The 17,565-nt window shown below is 39.9% G+C and overlaps 1 protein-coding gene and 1 long non-coding RNA gene across 3 annotated transcripts in view; one reads left to right on the top strand and one right to left on the bottom strand.

Moving 5' to 3' along the window:
- The window catches only part of LOC121824926 (vomeronasal type-1 receptor 4-like), a 29,217-nt gene extending 28,179 nt beyond the window's left edge, over positions 1-1,038 (bottom strand). The window contains exon 1 of one of the 2 annotated variants that reach the window (XM_076570962.1): positions 874-1,038. The gene's annotated coding sequence lies outside the window, so the exon portion shown is untranslated. The remainder of the gene's footprint in view (positions 1-873) is intronic. The other variant, XM_076570972.1, reaches the window with a different exon arrangement.
- A 78-nt stretch (positions 1,039-1,116) lies between these two features.
- On the top strand, positions 1,117-16,893 carry LOC143273048 (uncharacterized). Its single transcript, XR_013050895.1, has 3 exons — positions 1,117-1,253; positions 3,651-3,745; positions 16,627-16,893. It is a non-coding gene; the product is annotated as an uncharacterized LOC143273048 (long non-coding RNA).
- Positions 16,894-17,565: the final 672 nt, after the last annotated feature.

The following is a 17,565-nucleotide window of genomic DNA, read 5'->3' as shown; positions in this document are numbered from 1 at the left end:
AAAAACATGATCTGACAGTTCCAGATGGATCTCCAAAAGCATAAGAAACAGCTCAATGCCTATGGCCAGTGGCTCATTGAAAACCCAATATGCAATTGTATACTACCCTTTTAATCCCCTTGCTCCTCCTTTGCTTAATCCTACTAGTTGCACCCTGACTTACAAACATCTTGTCTAAATTTCTTCAACAACAGATTCACAAGTTTTCTAGCCAGACGTTCAATCAGTTGGCATTACAGGATTACCAGTCCCTAGCTGCAGAACCAGAGGCCGATGACCCCTGGGTCTACCCTGAAGAAGATCAAGTTCACCCAAAGGCATTGATGCCCTGATTCAACAGGATGTGGTCTAATGTTCACATTGACCCCTTTCTTGTGACCTGATTTTATGTCAATAACAAATAAAAAGGGGGAATGCAAGCCCCTCAAGCCACAAGAGTAGCCAGACCCCTCCCCTGAGGGCCTCCAACTGCCAGGTTCCACCAACAGAACACTCTTAACTGCCCTAACTACTGTCCCTACTCTAGAGAGCAAAAATTCCAATCTCTGGACATGAATTTCCACCAATCTCTAACTTAGAAAACTTCATGTGTAAAGTAGCAACCTCTCTTCAAAAACTCTATATAAGCCCTACCGTCTGATCAGTTATCTGCTGTTTCTTGTTAAGAAGAAGCTACCCTGTTGAGTTTTTTCCTCCCAATATATCTCTTCTGTGAGGTGTGTTGTGTGGTGTGACTTTGTGATATTTCTTGGCTACTGACCATCAGAATACATTTCTATCCAGGGTTTAATGCTTCTACACACAATCTTGTGAGGCTTCAGGCACCAAATCTAGTAACACTTGTGTACGACCTGTATCTTATCATCCACTTACCTTAATATCCTTCTTCAACATGATTCTAGCCAAGCTGCTATTCAACAATCACATCTTAGGTAACCATGGACTTATAAGTCTCTGTTTCAAACAAAAAGAAACTTCACAACCCACAGCTTCAAAGTCCTCCATATTCAATGGCATAATGCTCACTTCTCTCAGTGTGGGCTACCAAGATGTCATAATGGCATCATTCTGAAATTATATCCTACTGTCTCCATGGCACACAGATACCTTGGAATTCACCCTGACTACAGAAGGCTTCCCTAGCTACCAAAATCCAGTAGGAATCACAGATATAATGTGATACACTAGGAAGCTTAAGAGAGACACCATGTTCTCAACACTCTCAAAAATTAGCATGAAGCCAAAATACCCAGGTAATTAAAACTTACACAGAGCCCGTGCTCATCTTCTTACAGCTTGTAAGATTATCCATGAATTCCTTCACATTATTGTTTTTTGAGATTATATCTCAGGAGACCAACTGGGCAACTCCTGACTGACATCATTAGTGATCATTTCTAGTAGCACCTCAGGACATTTAAAGTCACAGACTCCTCTACACATAACCTCTGGTCCCAGATAGAGGCTGTCAGTTGACTTGTAGGGGAAATGATGAACACTTCCCCTTGAAGAGTTGATTTCTCTCTCTGATCTCTCTCTCTCTCTCTCTCTCTCTCTCTCTCTCTCTCTCTCTCTCTCTCTCTCTCTGATTGTATATGAAGTGTATAGATGTGAAGTCTGCTCTTCACACATCTGATTAAGCTTTAAAAAATGCCCCTCAGCGAGAACTTTTGGGGAAAGTGAGAAACATGGTGCTGAGGAAATTCCCAGGAACCTACAAGGATGCCTCCAGCTTAGACTACAAGCAATACTGGAGAGGGTGCCTGAATGGGCCTACCCTGGTTATCATTTTGGTGAATACCCTAACTGTCATCATAGATCCTTCATCCAGTAACTGATGGAAGCAGATGCATAGACCCACAACCAAGCACCAGGCTGAGGCTCCGGAGTCCTTTGGAAGACAATGAAGAGGGACTATATGAACAAGGGGAGTCCAGATCATGATAGGGAAATCTTCAGAGATGACTGGACCAAGCTCATAGGAACTCAACAGCAGTGGAACCTGGGTGGGATCAGACTAGACCTCTGCATAAGGGAGACAGTTGTGTAGCTTGGACTATATGAGGGGACCCTGGCATTGGGATCAGGATCCATCCTTGTTGCATGAGCTGGCTTTCTGAAGCCCATTACCTATGGTTGGACACCTTACTCATCCTTGGTGCAGGTGGTAGGCACTTGATCCTACCTCAACTGAATGAATCAAGTTTTGCTGTAACCCCACCGGATGACTTACCCTTTTGGAGGAGGGGATGGGTGGTGAGTTGAAGAGGAAAGCAGGGGAGAGTGAGAGGAGGGGTAGGAGGGTGATCTGTGGTTGGCATGTAAAATTAATAAAACAATTTTTAAAAAATCATTGAAAAAATGTCCCTCAGCAGCTCCCAGTGGTGCTGTGAACCACCGACTACAGGCGCTTCATACTTTTGTGTAGATTTGTGGAATCTGATATTTCTCTCTGCTGTCCATGAACAAAACACATCCCTGATGGCAAAAACAAATTTCATAGGCTGTTCATGTCTCTGACTGATGTTTAAATTGATTCATAAAGAGAAGAATCAGGACAGATAGAAACACAGGCATGACACATATGTCAAAAATATGAAATAACAATATATGGCTATGACAGATTCTTTGATGTAACCTGGCTGCAGAAAAATATTTGTATTGAGTACTTAGCCTCCATGGACATCCTGTGCAAAACATTCAGTTGAAGAGAAGCTTATATTTCGTTCAAGTGAGTGCAAGTATGTATAATCACATAAACAGAACTGGAAGCCTGCATATCTTAGAATGTAGTAATATATGTCTTTGTTTGTGACTTAGAATACAGTACTATGGGCATGATACACATATACATAAAGTGGTGAGGGAGGCATTGACAGATGGACAGACTGTAGTGAGAAAGAAAGAGAGAAATGAATGATAGACATCTTTTAGAAAATCCATGTCACATTACCAGCTTGCTCTCTACACAGGGTCAAAACAGCACTTCCATCATTTCCCTTGTGACAGTCCTCCCTGAAACTGTCCTCATTAACCCAGGGATAAATTCCCTATCATAACTCCATCCAGACTAAGATTTTAAAGCTAAGACTTGGCTGGAGCCATGAGACAAAAAATAAGCTCTTACATGCTAGGCAGATACATGTGCCTGAATGACAGGGGCTAGAATGTGTTTAGGATTGGCTGTTCCTTTCGTTTCTCTTAAGTTTTGGGGAGAATATGTGAGCCCAAGGGAAATTGAAATTACGTTTATAAAATATATGTGGCTTCTAAAAGAAAGATAATATTTGTGTACAGGTGAAAAAAGCTCATTCATAGCCCCATGTTAACAAATAAAAAAGGTTTATATGAAGACTCCGTGGTTAATAGTTATTTGGTGGGGTGGAGGCATAAGGACAAAAAGAATATCCAAGTAAGGATTTTAACATGTCAGTGTGAGAGTTAAATAATACATTTATATTGGTTTAAAACCAGGTTTAGTCAGTGAGGTACTGTTTTCTTTCTACTATCAATGTTACTATTAGCTGTCCTCAAAAGTTTACATGAAATAAAAACATTATTTAAATCAAAGTTCCCACCAATTGAGTAAGTTCTGGTCCTTCTATGAGGCCCATTGCACTGAAGTCACTCATCCCTTCTGTTGTCCTCAGATTCTGATAATCAGCAGAAATCCTGAGTCTTGCCCACTGTGAATTCCTGCACTTTATTATGAGCCACAGTAAATCTGCAACTTCAAAACTGTCAGGTTTGTCTAACAAGCCTTAGAGTGCAATTTCCTCTCCTGGGAAAGCTGTCTATATTTATACTCATTTCAGAGTTTGTCTAACACATATACCCGAGTCTTTCCCTTCCTCTCAGTTTAATTCTCTCTTTTTTTCTGTCTTGTGACTTCATTTCCTCTGTGATCCTTAAGTAACCTTTCAATACTGTGCAACCCTTCACATTGATAAAGGACATAGTGCATACTCTGAACATTCCTGGTGACAATGAAGAAACACAGCTGTGTATCTGAGTGCTCTGACCTGCTCTACTGGGTCTTCTGGGGGTAACTACACATCCCTCAGTTGGGTGCTGAGTTCCAAGAATCTGGAACTTTCCTATTTTCTTAATTGAGGAACTTTGAACAAGTTTCATCTTCATGTTTTGTACCAATTTTAGTAAGGGATGACATTTTGATGTTACTCTCTGTGTATTTGACATAGAACTTTCAGAAATTTCTATTTCTAGTCTACTTTGTTGAAGATAAAAAGAAATAGAAACATCTGTAAAACTTATATGCCACACTTATTAATTATTCTCTGAGTTACTTATGCTTATATTGTTACATAGTCATGTGGATTATGCTTAAAATTTTGGTCACAGAATTTATGAATGGTATATTACAAATTATTAACTACCATAATTTTCAAGTATAGCTGTGATCAACATTTTACTATTCCTTACTACTAATCATGTCTCTTATATGTAAACGTGTTTTAAATTTACTTAAATTATTTTAATAAGTTAATATACATTAAAATTTTATGAGTTGATTCCACTTCTTCATTTACTTTATAATAGAGTTTCTTTTTTTTATCTGATGGGATCAATGATTCTAGAATTATGCTTGAATAGTTTATGCAGTCAAATCATATATCACATACATAATATCAATTTGTGTAGCTCATATTTGTATGAGACAAACGTTCTGTATTCTTTCTTTGCCATGTAGCACATTTAGCAAGGAGCGGTGATGTCAGTGCAAAAGTTTCCCCCTCTGCTGAAGGTTTTCTGTCAGATATGGACTACCATCCTCTGCACTATTTAATTCTAACAATAAAAATTAAGGGCACCTGAAATAACCATCTTCACTGAGTTGAGTCTGTGCATACAAAAAACCTGTCATGACAATTTAAAGTGGGAATATATAGAAAAGAATAGATACTGAGAGTCGAATGATGGTCATACAGATAGTCTCATTGGTCTAATACCTCATTCTTCTGACTCTGTTTAAATCAGTAACCTCTTGGTGAAGATAAGAAGTATTCTGCCAGCTGGTCTATGTAGATTATGTCCCACACTCAGACAGCCATTAGCATCATAGGAAATTCTCCCCCCTCTTTCTGTACATCTTCCATCTGCTCACTGGACATCATTTGGGAGCTATAGATTAGGTTCACAGTCAACTGGTTCTGGCCAACTTTAGTGTTTCATCACCTAAATCTATACCACAGACATTGATAACATTGGGGTGGAAATATTTCCTGAATGATACAAGTTGAAAACTTGTCTATTACTTGTATAGAGTTTACAGAGCAGTGTCCTTTATCACTGTCTGTTTCTTCAGTTTTTTTCCTAGTCCATTAATCTCAATTCTAGGATGTGCAGGTGGATCTCTACAGTTCATTGTTTACTACTCTCCCTAGACCTGGTTTCAGCATCTCCTGAAGAACTTATTTCTTCCATTTTTAGAGAATATCCCATTAAATGAGAAAACCTTCAGTGTTGAAAGTAATAATGGGTATTCCTCCTGGACAATGCTGTCCACATATGCTTCAGTATATAATGCCCTAAACTTTTTCTGTGACATGTTTAGTTTGATTTTTTTTAATCTGTGCTAGTGGATTTGTGGTAATTTTGCTTCACAGACATAAGCAGTGCCCAGAACATTCACAACATAGCTTCTCCTCTAGTGGTTCCCATGAAGAGAGAGTCACATGTAGCATTCTTTATCCTCATGAGTTTATAGCCTTCTATTCAGTCTACATAAGTTTGGCCCTTTGAAACTCTTACTGAAAAATGTGACCAGTGGGGAGTGAACACCTCTGTCCTTCTGGCATCCTGTTTTCCATCATTCATCTCTTATGTGCTCATCCTCAGTGACACATGACTCTGTCAGGTCTGTGTTTGCCAAGGAATAAAGCTTTTTCCTTATTCATGTGCTCTGCTAATAGTGTTTTGTAATCAAGGTATTTGAACAGAATATTACTGTCAACATTTGTCATTATTATACTCTCTGTAATCCAGCAACACATATTGTCCTGGAAATAACATCATTTGTTTCTCTAGTGTTGTGTATCTCATAAGCAATGGAAAACCTTTTATACAGGAGGAATCAAGGCAATGTTATGCTAATATTTAGGGCTTAAAAAACTAAGCTAGCCTCACATGGGCCTGGACTACTTCTAATACCCCATGCTAATGACAACAAGAAATTGGTTGCCCCAAGATTAGACAATTAGCCCCTTTCAGATTGCCTACAACCTGACAAGACAGAGTAACAGGAAATAAATATCCAAATACCCACTTAATAAAGGGAAATTTAGGTTTTCACACTAAGAACTGCTACCTAATTCCAAATTCCTAGATCTCATCATAAAAATGCAAAGATCACAAGTAACCAAGATGGTCTTTCTCTGCCAAAAACTATGACGTCTACATTAATGTTGCCTAGAAATGTCATTTAGATATGTACAAGTCAATGATTTCAAAATAGCAATAATATATGTGATCCTGCAACTCAGATGATATGAATAAATTGCAGAATGAGGATGCAAAGCCCAAACACTTGAATAAATAATGTAAAGAACTCAAGATATGAAAATATAACTTAATTATGAGATAAAATCCCTGAAGAAGGCAAAATGAAGTGGTAAATCAGGAATTTTTGAAATGGTAAATCAGGAATTTTTCTTTTTAAAGTTCAGAGAATTCTACTGTGGAATAATCCTTTTGCACATTGTGAACATAAATTGCTCTCCTTGGCTAATGAAGTATTGACTAGCTGGTGGCCAGGCAGGAAATATAGTTGGGACAACCAAACTAAGGATGCTGGGATGAAGAAGGGTGAAGTCAGGAGTGATAAGCAGACACAGAGAGAAGCACGTTTCCCCAGCCTCCTCTCCTCCTAGTCCCTCCCGTAATGTCCCTTCCCCCTTGGATCCACTTCTCCTCTCTTTCAATTCAGAAAATTGCAGGCCTCTCAAGGATATGAAACAAACACTGCCTGTCAAGTTACAAAAAGAATAGGCACATCTGTTCATATTAAGGCTGGATAATGGAACCAAGTGGGAGGAAAAGGTTCCCCAAAGCAGGTAAATCAGTAGGAGACAGCCCTCACTCACACTCTTTGAAGTCTCACAAAAATATTAAGCTATACAACTGTCACATATATGCAGAGGACCTAGGTCAGACCCATACAAGCTCCCTGATTGTCCATTCAATCACTGTCAGCCCCTATGTGCCCTAGATGATTCTGTAAGCCATATTATCATGGTGTCCTCAACCCCTCTGCCTCCTACAATTCTTCTTCCTCCTCTTCCCAGGATTCCCTAAGTTCTGATGAATGCTTGACTGTGGTTCTCCAAATCAGCTCCCAACAATTGCTGATTGAAGCATCTCTGATGGTGACTATGCTAGGCTCCAGTCTAAAATTATAGTATGTTGTGGTTGTGCCTGCACTACTGGCACCTGTTCACCATGTCCAAGCAAGGGGCTGTGGATTAAAAAATAGAGACAAGAAACAACGAGTCATTCGCCACAGCAGAATGCAGAATGCCATTTATTGAAAGAGGGAGGAAACCTTAAATACAGGCTTACAACACAATGGAGGAACCCTGGAGGGCAGAAGTTTGCTACCAAATGTTCTACATTCTTGCATTTAAGCTGTTTACACCAAATGCAGGATAAACGAAAAAAGAACCTCCAGTGAGCGTTCAGTAAGAAGGAAACCACATTCAGTAAGAAGGAAACTGGCAGAGAATCAGCATAGGGAGGACAAGCATAGGGAGGTCAAGGTTGGCAAGCATGATGGCAGCTACTCACTGTGGGGGTCCAGGGCCCTACAGGTCCCGCCTTTTTACTATAAAATGAGCTTTTGACTTAGGTTGCATGGGAAGTCAGCAGGTCACCTTACCTCTCATGGAGATACCTGCCCAGGCCACACAGGCGCTCTGCCTTAGGTTGGTAACCGCCCCCCAGGTATTACCTGTCTCTGAATACTCATTATCATACAGACTCAACCTCCTGAGCTGTAGAGTTAACTGTTGCCAAAGATATCAACGTGGCACTGGGCTTGCAATCTGTACAACACAGAAAAGACCAACAGAAGTCCTAACTACCCATAAGCAAGTAGGCTAAAGGCAATTGAGCCATTCCCTTTCTTGATGAGCCTTACTGCAAATTGGGGTCCTCCTAAGGTGGTATCCCAAAAGCAAGTGTAACTTGAGTTTTACAAATTTTATAACTTAAGATCCTGCCCCCGACTTCCCTTCTGGACCAGAGGTGAGTATCCGTGCCCAACCCAGCCCCCATCCCTGGGCACCAGCCACTCTGGGAAGACCTGTCCAACTTGGCCCCAGGTTCTGGCCAACAAGCAGGTCCCCTTCTAGCCCCACCGGGAGGGATCCCCTTTTCCAAGCCCCCTGGCAGCCCCTGCAATCTCCGCGCCCTGCCCCCACGCCCATCTGCCTGAGACCCCAGCCACCTCCTGAGACTTAGAGACCAGCCCCCGGCTCCCATCCTGCTCCTTACCTCCCTTCTGGACCAGAGACTTCCATTCCAGATAAAAGCTTCCATCCTGCCCCGGAGTTCCGATTTGGACAAGAGAACTCCCATCTAGACAAGAGAGAGAGACTTCCTGAATCTGTCAGCTCTTTCTGAACCAAGTACACTGATAAGACCAAGAAGGAACCACAAGGAGATGGGCAGACATCAAGGCAGAAGTACATACAACAAAATGAAGAGCAATACAGCATCACAAGAACCTAGCCTGCCTCCAACATCTAGACCTGAACATCAAAAATTGGAAGAAGCAGAAGAAAGTAGCCTTATGAGTAACATCATGAAGAAGTTAGAGGCTTGTGTAGAGGAAAAGACAAGACAATTGGAAGAACGCTGTAAACAACTAGAGGAAAGGGCAAACAAATTAGAAGAAAACAATAAAGTCCTGCAAGAAAACAAATTTTATAACTTAAAAAGCCAATCTAAATGCATATAACTATTGAATAAAATTTATCATGCCCAATAGAATGAAAGATTAATTAATTGTGGTAGCTACTTTTGCTGCCAGGGTCTCCACTGTGCTAGCTGTAGTAACCAATTATGAAATAGCAATCCCAGAAACAGTAGCAGCAGTGGCCACCACCCCTATAATAGCAACAAGGCACCAGTGATGTCAAATTCTCTTCTGGAGCATGTGAGTAATCATCTGTGTCTTACTGCCACTGTCCACTGGCATGGACACAGCTTCAGGAACACGAACCACCAAGGCCCATTTTTCTTGATCCCAGCATGACTTATGCTGGCAGCTCTGCAAAAGAACAACTAAGAACCATAAAGAAAAAACAAACAAACAAACAAACAAACAAACAAACAAACAACAATAAACAGACAGCAAACAAGGAACGGAATTACTGGTCTCATAATGGATACATTCAGGTTCACAAATTTTAAGGTATCTTCAAAGGGGGCTAGATGAATTTCAGGAGGCCAAAAAAAGTTGCACAGAGCCACTCCTGAAAAGTAGGTACTACACCAGCTTGAAGAGAATTGCAAAAATGAAAAAGGCTTAGCTGGGATGTTATTGTTAACAAATGGAAGTCAGTGACCTTCAGGGTTATCCTTAATCTCCAAGGTGTCTGTGTGACACATTCTCAACATTTTTTTAAAAAGTTACCATACATTACCTTCTGAAGAATCCAACTGCATGGCTACAGTTCCTAGGCTTACATTAATGCTTGCCAAGGTTGGCCATATTGGGTTCTCAATCCCCATTGACATCAAAAGGGGAGAGTTTTTCATGAAGGCCCAATAGGTCTCTGCCATGTTGGGATTCAGCAGCCGCCACTGGGTGCACACAGCACTCTGGAATCCAAAGAGGCACCTCATAGTTCTGTGGAAAGACACAAACAGATCCCAGGGCCCACACCAACTCTGGATCAGGTCCCCTCCAAGTGCCAGTAGAAAGATCCTTCCATTGCACCAGAGGATGCTTTGCATCAGGAGCCCTCCAGTGCTTATCTGCAGCAGATACTCCAGCAAAATCCACTGCTAAAAAAATTAAAATATATAAATCAAGGGAAAGAACAGACTGTGGAAAGGAGAGGTGAGCTCCTAGCTCCCCATTTTTACTTCAGCAATATCTGTTTTTTTTTTTTTTGAGATACGACAGCAGCATTCTACTATAGCCTGTCCTTGAGGATTATAAGGAATGCCAGTCTTATTAACAATAGAAAAATATTGGCCAAATTTTGAAAATCCTGTACTTCTGTGGGCGGGACCATTATCAATCTTTATGCATTTTGGCACTCCCATATAAGCAAAAGCATGAAGATGATAATTCTTTACATCCTTAACCTTTTCCCCTGAATGGGCAGAAGCAAAAATTAGAGAAGACTATGTATTAATAGACACATGGACATATTGTAGTTTTTAAAGAAGGCTTGTGTGTGACATTCATCTGTGACACATGATTAGGTAATAATCCTCGGAGATTAACTCCCAAATAAGGAACAGGTAAAAAAAACAACACAAATAGGACATGATTTAACTATCTGGATTGCTTGTTCCCAGATTATGCCTGTATGATGACAGAGAGATACAGCATTAAAATGATAACATTAATGCAACTGAGTAGCCTTTTCAAAGGCAGAACAAATTAATGTGACAGCCATCGAGTAACAATAGCATCAGCCCTCTAATTACCTTTGCGTAGAGATCCAGGTAATTGGGTATGAGCTCTAACATGGCCCACATAAAGGTTATGTGAGCAGGACCATATGAGTCCTTGCACGTGCAATAAATATTTATGAATGGGAAGAATGGATGGTATGTAGGCTGCTGTCTCCAAAGCCATAATGGCATGTGCCACATATTGGCTATCAGTGTAAATATTTACACTCTCATCAGAAAATATTTGCAAAGCAAGCAACAGTGCCTGTACCTCTGCATCTGGGCAGAAGTGCCCTGGAATGTTATTCTCTTCACTATGTTACCAAAAACCACCACAGCAAAAACATGTGAAGTGCCATCAGTAAATACTACATGTGCTGGAGAAATATGAGTCATCTGTACTATCTTGGGAAATAAAACAGGATGCAATTTAAAAAAAATTGACATACATCATTGGAGGGGTAGTGAGTATCAAACCCTGCATGGAGCATGTCAATATGGTCCAATAATTATCATTAACTTGCAACCATGCTATTTGAGACTGGGTTATGTGGTTACCACAATATCTGGCTCCTTACAAAAAGTTTGAAAACTGATCTTAATTCCCTTAAATGTAATCTGAGCAACAGCCTGAGGATAAAAAGTAATGATTTTTGCTGGAGAAGCTGGGGAATGTACCCATAGAATAGGACCTGTTTGCCAAAACACTCAAGTAGGTGATGAGTAAAACAAAATATTCATGACCTAAATAATGATATGGAAAAGATACCTGTACCTTTTCTGGGCTATTTGTAAATTATCCAGGCTAAGAACCTCTTGTAATTTAGAAAAGTCATCAAAAACAAGTTTTTTTTATCTTTAGCAGCCAATAATTCATCATCCATAAGTCAATCACAATTAAATGTCAATGTTTAGGAATTGCCACAGAGGCAGGCAAGCCAGGCTGTGTTGCTCCCATGAGAAGCATGGTTTTAATTATAGCTCTAAGATCTTGCAATTGTCTCCATTTTCCTGACTTCTAGTAGAGGCCAGTTGGGATCTCAGGATTCTTGTGAAATTACAGATATATCTAGCATCAGAATCCAATAATATTTTAATCTCAATCCCATGTAATTTTATTTTTAATTTAGGCTGTTTAATATTGATAACTCTTTGTCAAAACACAATTTTCCTGTCCTTTCAAAGGCTCCAGTTCTATATATCAGCACAATTTTGCATTTAAAATATGAAAGAAATAATAATTAATCAATTCTATCACCAACTTCTAATTCCATGGTCCTTTTTACATATGCCAATTATGAAAGCATTAAAAAGCTGGACAGTTGTGGTGCACACCTTTAATCCCAGCACTCTGGAGGCAGAGGCAGGCAGATCTCTGTGAGTGCAAGGCCAGCCTGGTCTAAGCCTGGATAAGGGCTTGTCTATCTTGTTGATTTTCTCAAAGAATCAACTCTTTGTTTCATTGATTCTTTGTGTTGTTCTCTTTGTTTTTATTTCATTGGTTTCAGCTCTCAATTTGATTATTTCCTGGCATCTATTTCTCCTGGGTGATTTGCTCCTTCTTGTTCTGGGGCTTTCGGGTATGCTGTTAAGTCACTAGTGTGAGATTTCTCTAAGTTCTTTATGTGGGCGTTTAGTGCTATGAATTTTCCTCTTAGCACTGCTTTCATAGCTTCCCAGAAGTTTATGGTATGTGGTATATTCATTTTCATTGATCTTTAGGAAGTATTTAATTTCTTTCTTTATTTCTTCTTGACCCATTGGTGATTCAGTTGAGCATTATTAAGTTTTCATGAGATTGTAGGCTTTCTGTAGTTTTTGTTGTTGTTGATATCAAACTGTATACCATGTTGGTCTGATAGAACACAGGCGGTTATTTCAATTTTTTTTTGTATCTGTTAATATTTGCTAGTGGCCAAGTATGTGTTTGATTTTGGAGTGGTTCCATGGGGTGCTGAGAAGAAGGTATATTCTTTTTTGTTAGTGATGGAATGTTCTGTAGATTTCAATTAAGTCGATTTGAGTCATAACATCAGCTAAGTCTCTTAATTTTCTGTTAAGTTTCGATTTGGCAGATCTGTCCATTGGTGAGAGGGGGGTGTTGAAGTCTTGCACTATTTTTTTTTTTTTTTGGTTTTTCAAGACAGGGTTTCTCTGTGTAGCTTTGCGCCTTTCCTGGGACTCACTTGGTAGCCCAGGCTGGCCTCAAACTCACAGAGATCCTCCTGGCTCTGCCTCCCGAGTGCTGGGATTAAAGGCGTGCGCCACCACCGCCCGGCTAAAGTCTTGCACTATTAATGTTTGGGGTTTTATGTGTAATTTAAGCTATAGTAATATTTATTTTACATATGTGTTTGTTCTTATGTTTGACGCATAAACGTTCAGAATTGAGACTTCATCTTGGTGGATCTCTCCTGTGATGAGAATATAATGTGCTTCTTGATCTCTTTTGACTTATCATAGTTTGAAGTCTATTATGTTGGATATTAGGATGGCTATACCAGCTTGCTTCTTAAGACCATTTGATTGGAAAGACTTTTCCCCAGCCTTTTATTCTGAGGTAGTGTCTATATTTGAAATTGAGTTGTATTTCTTGTATGCAGCAGAAAGACAGGTCCTGCTTTTGTATCTAATCTGTTATCCTGTGTCTTTATATAGGTGAGTTAAGTCCATTGATATTAAGGGATACTAGTGACCAGTGATTGTTAGTTCCTGTTATCTCTTGGTGGTAGTGTGGGTAGACTTCTCTTCTTTGGGGTTTAATGCTGTGGGGTTATCTATTGCCTGTGTTTCCGTGGGTGTATCAGACTTCCTTAGGTTGGAATTTTCCTTCTAGTGCTTTCTGTAGGGCTGGAAATGTAGATAGGTATTGTTTAAATATGATTTTGTTTGGGAATGTCTTGTTCACTCTGTCTATGATGATTGAAAGTGTTGGTGGATATATTAGTCTATGCTGGCATCCATGATCTCTTAGTGTCAGCATTACATCTGTCCAGGTCTTTCTGGCTTTCAAAGTCTCTGTTGAGAAATCAGTTATTATTCTGATGTGTTTGCCTTTATAAGTCACTTTGCCTTTTTTCTTTGCTGCTCTTAATATGCTTTCTTTATTCTGTAGGTTTAGATGTTCAATTATTATGTGGCAAGGGGACTTCTTTGGGGGAACTAGTCTGTTTGGTATTCTATAGGCTTCTTGGATTTTCTTGGTATTTCCTTCTTTAATTTGGGAAAGTTTTTTTTTCTGTGATCTTGATAAATATATATTCTGTGCCTTTGATTTGGCATTCTTCTCCTTCCTTAATCCCTATTATTCTTAGGCTTGGACTTTTCATGTTATGCCAGAGTTCTTGGACATTTTGTGTTATGACATTTTTGGGTTTAGTAACTGTCGAATCCTTTTCCTCTATTGTATCCTCTACATCAGAGTTCCTCTCTTCCATCCCTTGTATTCTATTGGTTATGCTTGCATCTGTTTCCTGTTCATTTACTCAGATTTTCTATTTCCAGCATTCCCTCTGTTTGTATCTACTTTATTATTTCTATTTCCCTTTTCAGGTCTTGAACTGTTTCCTTACCTTTTAAATTACATTTCTGTGGTTTTCTTTAAGGAATTTGTTGCTTTCTTCTCATTTATTTGCCTTTTTCTGTATTTCTTCCAATTTTTTGTTTGTCTTTTTTTGAATTTCTCTTTTGATTTATTCCACTTTTTTGTTTATCTTTTCTGCCATTTCATTTTTCTTTTTTTCTTGAAAGACCTCAAGCATTTTCATGATGCTACTCTTAAGGTTGCCTTCTTCTGCTTCTACTACCTTGTGATGTTTAAATCTTGCTGTTGGAGGAGGGCTAGGTTCTGGTGATACTGAATTGTTCTTTATGTTGTTGTATGTACCTCTGCCTTGACATCTGCCCATCTTCTCTAATGGGTATAAGAGGTGCCTATGTCTGAGTGAGTTACTGTTGGTGAAATCTGTGTTTGTTGTGTCTGTGTCTCAGGGGCACTCTTCTTGGTCTAATCTTAGATCCTGGTCTAATTGGAGCAGGCAGATTCTGTGTCTCAGGGAGCTGCTCTAGTGTCAACTCAAGCTCGTTGATTTTGTGTGTCACAGAAAATTTCTTGGTCTTCTCAGGACTCTTGGTCCAGTCAGAGTGACTGATTCCGTGTTTCATGAGGCCTCTCTTGGTCCAATAAGAGGTGGCAGATTCTATTTCTCATAAAGCCACTCTTGGTCTAATAAGGGCTGGCAGATTCACTGTCTGCTGAGGTTACTCTTGGTTCAATGACAGATCATGGTCCAATGAGAGCCCCTCTCTAGGCCCAATGAGAGCTCTCTAGGTCCCAATAGAGCTGGGGGTTGGTTTCCTAGCCTCAGAAAGTGGCTGGGTTCTCCAATGGATGGGAATGGGGTCAGAGCATGTAGATTGCAGTATCTGCAGCTGGGCAATCTTGGTGAATAGAGAGCCTTCCCATAGAAACCCTGTCTGCTGGTTGGCAACTTGGGCCTAGTTGGTCAGGTGTTCCTGGGCAAGGGATGGGGCCCAGAAATGGGTCCTAGGAGTGGGGTGACCACAGTCACTCACCTCTAGGTACTGATAGAGCTGAGGGTTGGTTTCCAAGCTTCAGGAAGTGGCTGGGGTCTTTGGAGGAAGGGTATGGGGGTAGGGCGTATAGATAAGAAAATTATTTTTGACAAAAATGGAATTCTCTACATTTCATATGTTGTGGATCTTGCTTGCAAATTTAGCTGTTAGGAGTTTTCTACTCTACACATTTAGCTTGGGTAGAGGGTTAACTTGCTGAGTTTGAGTGGAGGTAGAAAAAACAAGACTAGTATACACTAACTAGCACAGCATGGTCTAGAGTTTTTGTTTATTTTTATCTGGACCTAAGCTAGCTCAGGGAACCTTGAAAAGTGTATCATCAAATAATATTTATGAACCTTTAAGAATACCTCCTTTTTAGAGTCGAGTGTTGTAAAACTGGTATTGATCAGTACCAAAAATATTTACCTCCGTATATACATATAGTCACAATAATCACAAGGAAATAGTATTCCTGCTCACCCTGCAAGAATAACAGATTCTGTTGTGTTTGGATTTGAAAGTTTTAGGTGTAGACCTTCTTAAATCCTTGCTTCATAGAATCTACATTTGTCTGATAGGATTTTAGATTAAAATCCATATTCTTTGTCTGTAATGGATGCACTTGGAGTGACTGTGGAAGGATGGATCAATTTGGACCACAAATATGTAGCTGCTGAAATAATTCCAGTAGCTTCTGTTACTTGCTAAGCAATGCAAAGTTTAAAACCACCCTTTCTGACCACCTTGAAGGTCATTGCCCACTGCATTTGGAAGGTAATTGATGGCAGTGAAAGTGGATCAGGTTATATCCCTACTGCACAAATGTCATTTCCAGACCTCTTATATAGTTTGCATTCAAGAATGTTTGATGGCCACACTGGGGCGCAGCAGGTACTTCATATCCTATAATATTATAAGCCAGGCTGCTGCATGATCCAGCTATTAAAGTCCCAGAAAAGGAGATGTTTTAGTTACATTTCTATTGCCCATGGCAGCTTACAGAAGAAAAAGTTCATTTCGGGCTTAGGGTTCCAGAAGGTTAGGGTCTATGATGGAGGATTGTAGGCCACAAACAGTAGTTGGCTGAAGCAGCAGCTGGTAGTTCACAAATTGAAATGCAAGCAGGATGCAGACAGCATAACTTGAATGGCACAAATATCTTGAAATCTCAATGCCAAGCCTGTCCCCTGTGAAACATTTCCAAGAAAGCCACACCTCTGAAACTTTCTCAAACAGGTCTACCATCTGTGGACCAAGAGTTCATATATGACTCTAGTTGAGATGTTCTCATTCAATTTATCAAGAGGCTTTTCTCCATATCCTCATGTCATCTGTGCAAGACTTCAGGAATCCTTCTCAGAATGTTATCTAGTTTCTTCTGAATTTATTCAATAATAGGCTCTGCAGCAACAGATTGGGGCCATATTTTCCTATGAAGAAGCAGAAAGCAGTGAGATCTCCACTCACACAGAGGTGGGTATGAAGCATGGTGGAAGCCAGAACTCATCTCTAAATGGTATTAGTTAATTGGATGCTGATCTCATCCATGTGGCAACACCAGTCAGTGGCCCAGGTTGTTCTATAGCATTAAGATTCTTACTGCATATGAAGCCTTAGGTACAATTTTTAACATTCTAAAATCCCATATGAAAGAAACAGGAACAAACAAACAAAACATTCATTGCTGTTGCTTATTTATAATCATTTTATACTACTAGGAAATCTATGATGTTGGGAATCATTTGCAAACAAATGTAAAACCTCAGGTTTTGGGAATGTGTGACCTACAAAACAAAAGATTTGAAAATGGCCGGATGGTGGTGGTGTACGCCTTTAATCCCAGCACTCCGGAGGCAGAGGCAGGTGGATCTCTGTGAGTTTGAGGCCAGCCTGGACTACCAAGTGAGTTCCAGAAAAAGGTGCAAAGCTACACAGAGAAACCCTGTCTTGAAAAACAAAAAGAAAGAAAGAAAGAAAGAAAGAAAGAAAGAAAGAAAGAAAGAAAGAAAGAAAGAAAGAAAGAAAAGAAAATGGCAGATGAAGCCGTGATTTTTGTACTCAGAGTCTGCAGTTACACGTTGCTACATCGTGTTTGCCTTTGATATGTGGCTGTTTACATGGTTGCTGGGGATCTCAGCTAAATTCATATTGCTTACAGAACAAGCAGTTTACTCACTAAATCTCCACCACTTACAGATGAATCTTGTAAATTATTCCTTGTTCCCTTCTCTGTTCTTGATCCAGCTGGGATCTCCTCGAAGCTCTCTTTAGGAGACCATGGTAAATGAAGACCATATGAGAATAGCAAGAAGCAAAGTGCTAGATAGGCCCACAGAA

The sequence above is a fragment of the Peromyscus maniculatus genome, chromosome 1 (assembly GCF_049852395.1).
Source record: "Peromyscus maniculatus bairdii isolate BWxNUB_F1_BW_parent chromosome 1, HU_Pman_BW_mat_3.1, whole genome shotgun sequence".
Classification (NCBI taxonomy): domain Eukaryota; kingdom Metazoa; phylum Chordata; class Mammalia; order Rodentia; family Cricetidae; genus Peromyscus; species Peromyscus maniculatus.
This window is presented reverse-complemented; position numbering and strand designations above follow the sequence as displayed.